We start from the raw sequence: 10,687 nt of genomic DNA, 5'->3' as shown, positions 1-10,687 counted from the left end.
GAGAATCTAGCCCACCCAATTTGCCTTTTGCTCTGCATAGACTGTAAAAGTAAGTTGACGTATTGATTATTGACTCAGTCCACAACTCAATTGACAATTTGATAAGACTTCCAATTTGTGACTCCAACTTCCATTTCCGGACCATCATACAACAACAACACTCACATGGCTTCTACGAATCTTCTCTAGGATAAATTCCACGCACTTAATAATGCATTTAGTGACTCGTGACATATCATGAATGACTTGACTTGTCATAATTATGTCAAGCCATTGATGAGGCCATCCATTCATTCATGGATGGGTGATACGTCGCCATCCATTTCAAATTAATGTCGACTCTTTTTTTTCCTAGAAATGTCAACTCCTCAGCTACGGCCCGATTTATAAATGTAGCCTCTGCCATGGAAACACCCCATCATTATATCTACCAATTTCAGTTTTTGCTTTTCATTCCTGGCTAAACTTTTGCTCTCCCGCCCTAGTAAATCCTACATTCCGATGGCTTTTAATCCACTGCTCCTCCTCATTTCCATTTGTCTATTGATGTGCCTAGTTGCTTTGGCTCAGGCACTCCAGAAAAATAACATTCTTATTGGCTCAACTCTTACCACCGATTCCACAAATTCTAAATGGATTTCGTCCAATGGAGAGTTTGCATTTGGATTTTATCTCATCTCTCCTGCTGCCTTCATAGTAGGCGTCTGGTTTGATAACATCTCTGAGAAAACTCTGCTGTGGACGGCCAAAACGGGTGACAGAGGGATCACAGTTGAAGAGGGGTCTACTCTTCTGCTTTCTACAGTGGGGCTTCAGATCTTTGATTCAAAAAAGATGCCTCTGTGGTCCGCAAGCCCCCCTGCTACTGTAAATGTATCTAAGGGGGCGTTGCTCGATACTGGCAATTTCGTGTTGTTTGATCACACAGGTGCCCACGTCTAGCAGAGCTTTGATTTTCCTACAGATACGCTCTTGCCGGGTCAGATGCTCAAGTTGAAGTCTACCATGTATTCCCAGGTTTCTACTACAAACTATTCATCGGGTCAGTTCGAGTTGGTTCTCTATCCAGTTGAGCGCGTGGGCGAGCAGCAAGGAGCTTACTAGTCTTCCGACACCTATCAATATTCTGACAATCCCATCGACTTGATATTTGATGACTGTGGAGACTTGTATTTGGATAACGACACCAGAATTAAAAACTAGACTGCTATCGAGATAGAAAGTAGGCGTCTTCTGCGCAGAGTGACATTGGAGAGTGATGGGATTCTGCAGATGTATGTTTGGAAGGCAGAGGGTGCTACTTCCTGGTCATCTAAGTGGCAAGTTGTGTATGATCTGTGCTTTGAGGTGAAGGGTCAGTGCGGGCGCAATGGCGTGTGTCAAGCAAGTGGCATGAACCAGCCCATCTGCATCTGTCCTCCTAGCTTCCATTTCATTGACAATGATGACCGTTTCAGGGGATGCTCGCCCGAATCACCCCCAGGTCAGAGCTACTCTAAGACCATCAGCGCTGTCATGTATAAGCTTGACCACACTGATTGGAAGACAGACCTCAACAACCCAACGAACTTGAGTAACAACTACATGGTGTTGGATAATGTTACCGACATCGAATGCAAGAAGGCATGCATGGACGACTGTATGTGCACGGTAGTCACATTTTAAGGTCAAATGTGTCAGAAGAAACACTTGCCTCTAATTGATGGCTATCAAGCAGAAGGAGTAACGGTCAAAACATTCGTTAAAGTAAGGGAAGAGCCTCACTTATATCCTTCCATCTCCAGTGAAGCGCCACTTCCTCACCTACCAAAGGAGGAGACCAAGCGGCCGGTGCAAGAGCGGCGTCTGATGATGATAGGAATAAGCCTCATGAGCTACTCCTCAACGCTAGTGGCAGCATCTGTGCTCATTATTTGGTTGTGCTGCTACGGTACTCGTCTGAAACTTGAGGATGCAGATGAGGAGGGTTTTGTTGCATTTTCTTACGGGGATATAGAATTGGCCACGGGAGGATTCAGGGAAGAGATAGGAAGCGGCGCCTTTGGACGAGTCTATAAGGGCACCATGCCTAACGGCAGTGAGATTGTCGTGAAGACTCTGCATAAACTACTCCTCGATGGTCTGGCGGAGAAGTAGTTGAGGACGGAGATGAGTGTGATAGGCATGAGTCATCACAAGAATCTTGTTCAGATTTATGGCTTCTGCGATCAAGACTCTCACAAGCTTCTCGTCTACAAGTACATCTCAAATGGGTCTCTCAACAAGACTTTATTTGTAGAAAGTAGCTTTCTGAGTTAGAGGACGTGCGTTGAAATTGCCAAGGGGACAGCACGGGGCATCCTGTATCTGCACGAAGAATGCGCAGCGCAGATTGTGCACTGTGACATAAAGCCTCAGAATATCTTGCTGGACGACAACTTCAATCCAAAGATTGCAGATTTTGGGTTGGTGAAATTGATGAAGGCGGAGCAGACTCGAACATTCACTAGAGGTGGGGGTGTGAGAAATATAAATTAAACTTAAAACTTACAATTCTAAACTTAAAATTTTTGCTCGGCACTAAAAATTGCTCGGCACATGAAGGTGTCGAGTGTCAGTTTTACTGGGCACTTGAAGGTGCCGAGTGACAGGCAACGGGTGTCGAGTGAACTCAACACACAAAGAAAATGTAGTAGGTGTCGAGTTAGCTCGACACTCAAAGAAAATGCTCGGCAACAATGGATGCCGAGTAAGCTCGGTTCCAACTGAGAAAAATTTATAACTTAGAAAAATTCTAACGTGAATGCTTTCACCATTAAAACTAGAGAGCCAAGCTTTAACCTTTCAAACAAGTTTCTCAAAAAACAATGAATAGAAGAGGAAGAAAAATAGATTCAAGTATGCATGCTTTCTTTTCTATTCAACTGAGATTTAAACTATTACAAAATCTGGGAGCATTCAGCTTCAACTAGAAAACCCTAAAATTTCAAACTGATGAAACTTCAACCTTCAATAAACTTTAAACTTGCAGTTCTAATGGCTGCATACAATAGCACCTAGAGCAATCACTACTTCACAGGTCGAACCACACAAACTACAAACTTACAGAATGACAGGAAGAAGCACGTGCAACTGCAAGCATGACAACAATTCCTTCTGTCTCTGCAATGACTGATCTGTTGATCAACTTTTTCCTTCTTTCTCTGCTCTGCAACTTCTTAGCTCTTCCTCTAACTTCTCTCTGTCTGGTCGAATGAATACGAGACATTCCTTTTGTTTTCTACCAAATAAAATTTTCCCCTCTTTTCAAAATTTGAAAACTCACCTACCCGTATTGATTTTTTTGGCTACTCTGCAATTTGTCTAGGGTGGTAGGTGGGCATTTGGCTCCAGGGGCAAGACAACCACTATATTAAATTCTAGCACTCTCTATTTGTCCCGAGCCAAACAAAACAAGGATCACTGCTGATCCACATCAACTACACCAAGACACTCTCTTAGGTGTACAAAAGTTCCAATGCCTAATGGCTTTGTGAAAATTTCTATTAGCTGCTGCTCAAACTTACAAAATTCCATCTTGATATCCCCATTCTCCACCAACTCTCTAATGAAGTGATATCTGATCTTAATATGTTTGCTTCTCCCATGGAAGACTACATTCTTGGACAATGCAATTAATGAGATGTCACAATAAATTGTGGTTCCATCCTCTTGCCTTTCATTCAAATCTGTCAAGATCCTCATTAGCCAAATTGTCTGACATGCTACTGCATTTGCTACTATGTATTCTGCCTCTGCTATAGATTGAGCAACAATAAGTTGCTTCTTGGATGCCCATGAATTGCACCTGATCCCATATGAAACATTTATCCAGAAGTGCTCTTCCTATTATCTAAACTTCCAGCCCAATCATTATCAGTATAACCTACCAACTTGAATTCATCATTTGTAGTATACAAAATCCCAAATCCCTTGGTACATTTCACATACCTTAGGATCCTCTTTCCCGCTTGCCAATGGGAATCTTTTGGTGTTTCCATAAATTTGGAAATTAGACTGACTGAATGCATTAGATCTGGCTGAGTTGCAGTCAAATACATTAAACTTCCAACCATACTCTTGTATAGTATTGGATCCACTCTCTTGCTAGAGTCTTCCTTGCTCAACTTCAGACCTACTGCTATTGGTGTGGAGGTTGCCTTACTATTCTGCATTTTAAATCTCTCCAAGATCTTCCCTGCATATTTTTCTTGAGAGATGAAAATTCCATTATGCATTTGTTTTACTTCTATGCCTAGAAAGTATTTCAAGAGACCTAGGTCTGTCATCTCAAATTCATTTTTCATGACCTCTTTGAACTCACCAATTAGAGCCTTGTTATTACCAGTAAAAATCAAATCATCTACATACAAGACAATAATTAACACATTTCCATTTGCCGCCTTGATGTAGAGAGTAGGCTCACCATTGCTTTTGCTAAAGCCATTGCTCATTAAATATGAGTCAATCCTACTGTACCATGCTCTTAGAGCCTACTTGAGCCCATAAAAAGCTCTCTTCAATCTATATACTTTGTTCTCTTCACCTGCAACTTCATAACCAGGTGGCTGCTGCACATATACTTCTTCCTTCAATACACCATTTAGGAAGGTGGACTTCACATCCATTTGGAATACCTTCCACTTATGCTGAGCTGCAATTGCTATGACAACACGCACAGTTTCCATTCTTGCAACAGGGGCATATGTCTCATCATAGTCTCTTCCATACTGCTATTTGTAGCCCTTGACTAGTAACCTTGCCTTATGCCTATCAATCTTGCCTTCAGCATTGCATTTGGTCTTATAGACCCATTTCACTCCAATCACTTGCTTCTTGGGAGGCAATTCAGTTAGCTCCCATGTCTCATTCCTTTCTATAGCATCTATCTTCTCATCCATGGCTTTACACCATTTCTTCTCCTTAATAGCTTCTTCAAAATATATTAGATCACTATGAGAAAATAATGCAAAATTAACACTCTCATCATAATCTTCATACCTTTCATCTTGGTATATCTCCCTAAGACTCTTGGTCTTTTTTGGTAACAAGGAGGAGAGTGTGGGATTAGAATCTTCACTGTTGCTTCTTTGCTGACTAGTTCGGTCTTCATTGGTACTCGGCACTAACACTCGGTCATGCCTAGACGAGCTCTACAAGAACTAAAGCTACTTGCCTTTTTTTCTATCTACTCCTTCTTGTTGTTCATCAGCATCCTCTTCACTCATAATTGGCACTTTACTAGAAGTTCTTGGTGACTCATCAATCGGTCCATACCAAGACTGATTTTCAAAAAATTCCACATCTCTTGAAAGAGTCATCTTGTTGTTCAATGGGTCATACAATCTGTATGCCTTTGATTCTGAGCTGTACCCTATGAAGATGCACTTCACACCTTTGTCATCCAATTTTTCCCTTTTCTCTTTAGGCACATGTGCATATGCAACACATCCAAACTCCCTTAGGTGTTTAACTATCCATCTTCCTTGTGACCATGCTTCCATTGGAATTCTATCACAGACTGCCTTTGTAGGACACCTATTAATTAGGTAAACTGTTTTTTCCACAACCTCTCCCCAAAATTTAGTTGGGAGACCTTTCTCTTTCATCATGCTTCTTGCCATTTCAACAATGGTCTTGTTCTTTCTTTTAGCCACTCCATTTTGTTGTGGTGTATAGCTGGCTATGAGCTCTTTCTTTATACCATGTTTCTTGCAAAAATTTACAAAAGAATTAGAGGTATACTTCCCTTCTCTATCTGATCTGAGGACCTTCATATAATGTCCACATTTTCTTTCAACTTGGGCTTTAAATTCTACAAATTTATTAGATGCTTCAGATTTATTCTTTAACAAATACACCCATGTCCTACGACGAAAATTATCTATGAATGTCATAAAATAAGTACTCCCCCCAATGGAAGTAACTTGCATAGGACCAACTAGGTTAGTATGCACTAACTCTAATGGATATCTAGCCCTCCTAGAATTTTTAGAATTAAAGGGAAGCCTATGTTTCTTACCCAAAATACAAGCCTCACACTTGTCACATGAATTTTCTATATGTAGCAAACCTTCTACCATTCTTTTATTTGATAATAAAGTTAAACCAGCATAGCCAAGGTGACCAATCCTGAGGTGCCATAGCCGTGAGGGGTCTTCAATCACACTCTTTAGAGTTGATTGTGTGGGAGGTACAACACTAACTTGAGATGAGAAACATGTCTCTATCTTCAAGGGAAACATTCTATTCTTTGTCATTTGAACTGTTGTAAGTAAATTCTTGCTCCCATCCTTTTCTTGGATGACACACCTGTCATTCTTCATTTGCACTTTGTATCCATTTTGAATGAGCCGACCAATGCTTATCAAATTGTGCTTCATACCAGGGACAAAATACACATTTTGTATTTCCTTCTTCTCACCTTTCTTGGTGTGGACCATAATAGATCCTTTGCCTACTACTGGTAGGGTTCCTTTATTACCCATTTTAATCTCAGATTTGAAACTCTTGTCAATGAATGAAAACAAGGTCTCATTACCACTCATGTGGTTGCTACATCCACTGTCAAGGTACCAAACCTTAGGGCTTCCTTATTCATCAACATTACACATGATGAAGGCAGTGGCATTGTTTCCACTTCCCATGTTCACATTAGCCATATTTTCTTGTCCTGACTGATGATTTTTCTTCTTCTAGCATTCACTTGCATAATGCCCATATTTATGACAGTAGTAGCATTCTACATTACTCTTATTTAAGTTATAGTTTTTCTTACCTCCTCTTGAAGTATTTTGTGAGCTATTTTCTCCATTTGCTCTTCTTGAGCTTTCTACTGTAGCATTTCTTTGTCCTCGATTTCCTTGGCCTCTACCTCTGGAGTTTCTGCCTGAGCCATTTCTTCCTCTCCCCCTTCCTCTTGAATTTGACTGAGCCTTGAATGCTTACTCTTGGGAAGAAGAAGATGTAGATCTATTGATCCTATGCTCATTGGTTTGAAGAGTACCCATCAATTCATTCATTTTCAAAATAGTGAGGTCTTTTGCCTCTTCTATGGTCATGACCAAATTGTCATATTTATGAGGTAAACTCATTAATATCTTTTCCACTATCCTCTGCTCTTGATAGTCTTCTCCATTTGACTTCAATTGGTTAATCACATTGGAGGTCCTTGAACTAAAGTCTACAACTGATTCATTTTCCTTCATTTGAGGGTTCTCAAACTCCCTCCTTATATTTTGCAGCTTTACCGTACAGACTTTATCAGTCCCCTTGAAGTTCGTCTCAAGGATATCCCACGCTTCCTTTGCATAATTTGCTACTACAATCTTTTGGAATACTGTCTCTTTCATTGCTGCTTCAATCAAACTTAATGCCTTTGCATCTTTCCTTCTTGACTCTTTCAAATGAGTCTTTTGTGCATTCGTGAGTGTAGCATACTAAGTTGGATCAGTCACATCATTGAATCCATTAACCACAAACTCTCATAAATCATTTGCAACCATTATGGTCTTCATCTTCTTTGCCCATGTATCATAGTTTTGTCCATTAAATGGTGGTGGTTGCTACCATATCTTTCCTGTATCTACTGCCATGTCAAATATCTCAAGAAAACAAATGCCCTAACTCACTGTGGATGTGGGGCCTCAAAGCTCTGATACCATGTGAGGAATATAAATTAAACTTAAAAATCACAACTCTAAACCTAAAATTTTTGCTTGGCACTAAAAACTGCTCAGCACATGAAGGTGCCGAGTGCCAATTTTGCTCGGCACTTGAAGGTGCCGAGTGAGCTCGGCACAGAAAGAAAATGTAGTAGGTGTCAAGTTAGCTCGACACTCAAAAAAAATGCTCGGCAACAATGGATGCCAAGTAATCTTGGCTCCAACTAAGAAAAATTTATAACTTAGAAAAATTCTAATGTGAATGCTTTCACCATTAAAACCAGAGAACCAAGCTAACCTTTCAAACAAGTTTCTCAAAAAAAAATGAATAGAAAAGGAAGAACAATAGATTCAAGTATGCCTGCTTTCTTTTCTATTCAACTGAGATTTAAACTATTAAAAAATCTGGGAGCATTCGGCTTCAACCAAAAAATCTTAAAAATTCAAACTGATGAAATTTCAACATTCAATAAACTTTAAACTTGCAGTTCTAATGGCTACATACAATAGCACCTAGAGCAATCACTGCTTCACAGGTCGAACCACGCAAACTAAAAACTTACAAAATGACAAGAAGAAGCATGACAACGATTCCTTCTGTCTCTACAACAACTGATCTGCTGATCAACTTTTTCCTTCTTTCTCTGTTGTACAAATTTTGAGCTCATCCTCTAACTTCTCTCTATTTGGTCGAATGAATCTAAGACATTCCTTTTGTTTTCTACCACACAAAATTTCCCTCTCTTTTCAAAATTTGAAAACTCACCTACCCGTATTAATTTTTTTGGCTGTTCTACAATCTGTCAGGGGTGGTAGGTGGGCATTTGGCTCCCAGGGCAAGACAACCACCACATTAAATTCCAACAGGGGGAACAAAATGGTACATAGTGCCAGAGTGGCACAAAAACATGGCAATCACTGTCAAAGTGGATGTCTAAAGCTCTGGTGTGATGTTAATTGAAATCATTTGTTGCAGGAAAACCATCAAGTTAGATGCCCCCAAAAAAGAAATGTTCCTATCCAAGTGGGTTTACGATTGTCTAAAACACAACTCACTGGAGAAATTAATGGAGAAGCAGAGATTAGATGGCATCATAATTGATTCCAGTTAGTTGGAAAGAATGGTTTTGGTGGTTCTTTGGTGTATTCAAGAGAACCCATCACTAAGACCATCAATGATGAAGGTTGTTCAGATGTTGGAAGGAACAGTGGAGATTCCCCTACCGCGTTCTCCAAAATCTTTCATCAGTTTATTGTGATTACAGATTAACTATTTGCCCTACAATATTTGGGTAGTGGCTATGGTGCAACATATTTGTACCTAGCTTTTGTCCATTTGCCTTGCTCGTGCCTTGACCTCACTGTCCTTCGATTGCCTTGAAAAAAGTAATCCTTTGACCCCACCGTTTTTATATAGTTTATTCACTTTTTTTTGTATGATTTAAGTTTGTAATTATGTGTTGAAAAGGAAAGTAGGTACTTGGTCTTTTGGAAAGGCAAATCTTAGTCGAATATGACTTATTCATTTTAAATGAATTAATAAACTTTAAGTTTATTATTAAAAATAAATAATATATTAGTAGTAGTTCAGTTCTAACGTTGATGTTTTCGTTTTTTTTGTTTCTATTAAATATAAGAGTGATGACTAAGCTGAAGAACATAGTGATGACTGAGTGGAAACACATTAACAATTTAAGAAAGAATCAAAATTTGAGGCCAACGTAGATGAATATATAGAATAGTCAAAACATATTAAACATGAGGATTGATGAGCTAGCACATTTAATGTATGGATTAATTTTTTTAACTGATCTAAGGTAAAGATTCATTGAGAAGTTTTTTCAAAAGTTTTAAGGAAAGAAAAAGAAAGAAAAAGTGTTGAACAAATTCAATGAATCGTATCAAACCCTTAGATCTATGATTATGTTTAGCCGAAAAAAGATTAACGTATTTATTTAAGGAGACATATGAGATGTTTACAAGTTGGATGGAAAATTTGTGAAGAATAAGTGGAAGAAGAAGAGTTGCAAAGGAAAAGAGAGAAGTTGGTGAAAGTGAGATTACTTGAGGTGCTACCAAGAAGATCAAAGATGGAGAATGTGATGAAGACTAGTCAATGAACTAGAAATGAGTGGAATGGAGATATGAACATGCAAAGTGATTTGTAATTTATCAAATCAGCCTAATTGTTACATTCTAACCATTATGGTGGTAAAATCCTTTGACAAAGGTTCATAATCATGTTGTAAACCCTTTAATCAAGGTGACATTCTGATGTGATATTTTTGAAAACATTTAATAAGGCCACTCCTAATAGGGTGATTATATCATTTAACAAGGTCACACCTAATAGTGTGTATTGTAAACTTTAATAGGATTGGCTCTTAACTGAGTTCACTTCAGGAGAGTGAAAAGTGGTAGCATGTTACTTGGTGGTATTTTCCAAATTAAGTTTCCATGTTAAATCCTGGTGTCATAACTATGTCAATGTTGTTTTCATGTGTTGTGCTATTTACTATTATATGTTTTTGTAGTTTGACTAACACTAAAACAAAGAGCTAATTGTTGATATGAATAAGTTGAATCAGTGATGATTTTCTATATTGATCAAGTGGATCTATGAGTTTTATTAAATTGTTTGAAGTTGTTAAAAGATGTATTGGTACTTCCAGACTTGAGGATAAATAATTCACACCCCCCCCCCCCCCCCCCCACCGCCACCCACCCCCCCCCACTGAATTATTCAAGCCACTCATATTCCAAGACATTATCTTTATTTATAAATAATAATAGGGAGGAAATTCAAAGATCTTGACTCCATCTTTGTATCTGTAGGGGAATCTCACTATGGGGCCCTTACTTTTTATTTTTTCTTTCATAGTGAAACCATCTAGACTACTTTGGTTTTTGGTAGCAACCCCTTTGTCTATTTATTTCTATCTATTATCTTTAAACAAAGGCCTTCCTTGTTTTTTGCTAGTGTCATCATCCAATTTATTTTTTCA

General features: G+C 38.8%; 1 pseudogene; it reads left to right on the top strand.

Annotated features, from left to right (window-relative positions):
* The first annotated feature begins 501 nt into the window (after positions 1–501).
* On the top strand, positions 502–8,941 carry LOC149533247 (G-type lectin S-receptor-like serine/threonine-protein kinase LECRK3; annotated as a pseudogene).
* Positions 8,942–10,687: the final 1,746 nt, after the last annotated feature.

The sequence above is a fragment of the Cupressus sempervirens genome, chromosome 10, assembly GCF_028749045.1.
Source record: "Cupressus sempervirens isolate cs-2001-9-10 chromosome 10, ASM2874904v1, whole genome shotgun sequence".
Lineage (NCBI taxonomy): Eukaryota > Viridiplantae > Streptophyta > Pinopsida > Cupressales > Cupressaceae > Cupressus > Cupressus sempervirens.
The sequence above is the reverse complement of the archived record's forward strand: the minus strand, read 5'-3'. Positions and strand labels throughout refer to the sequence as shown.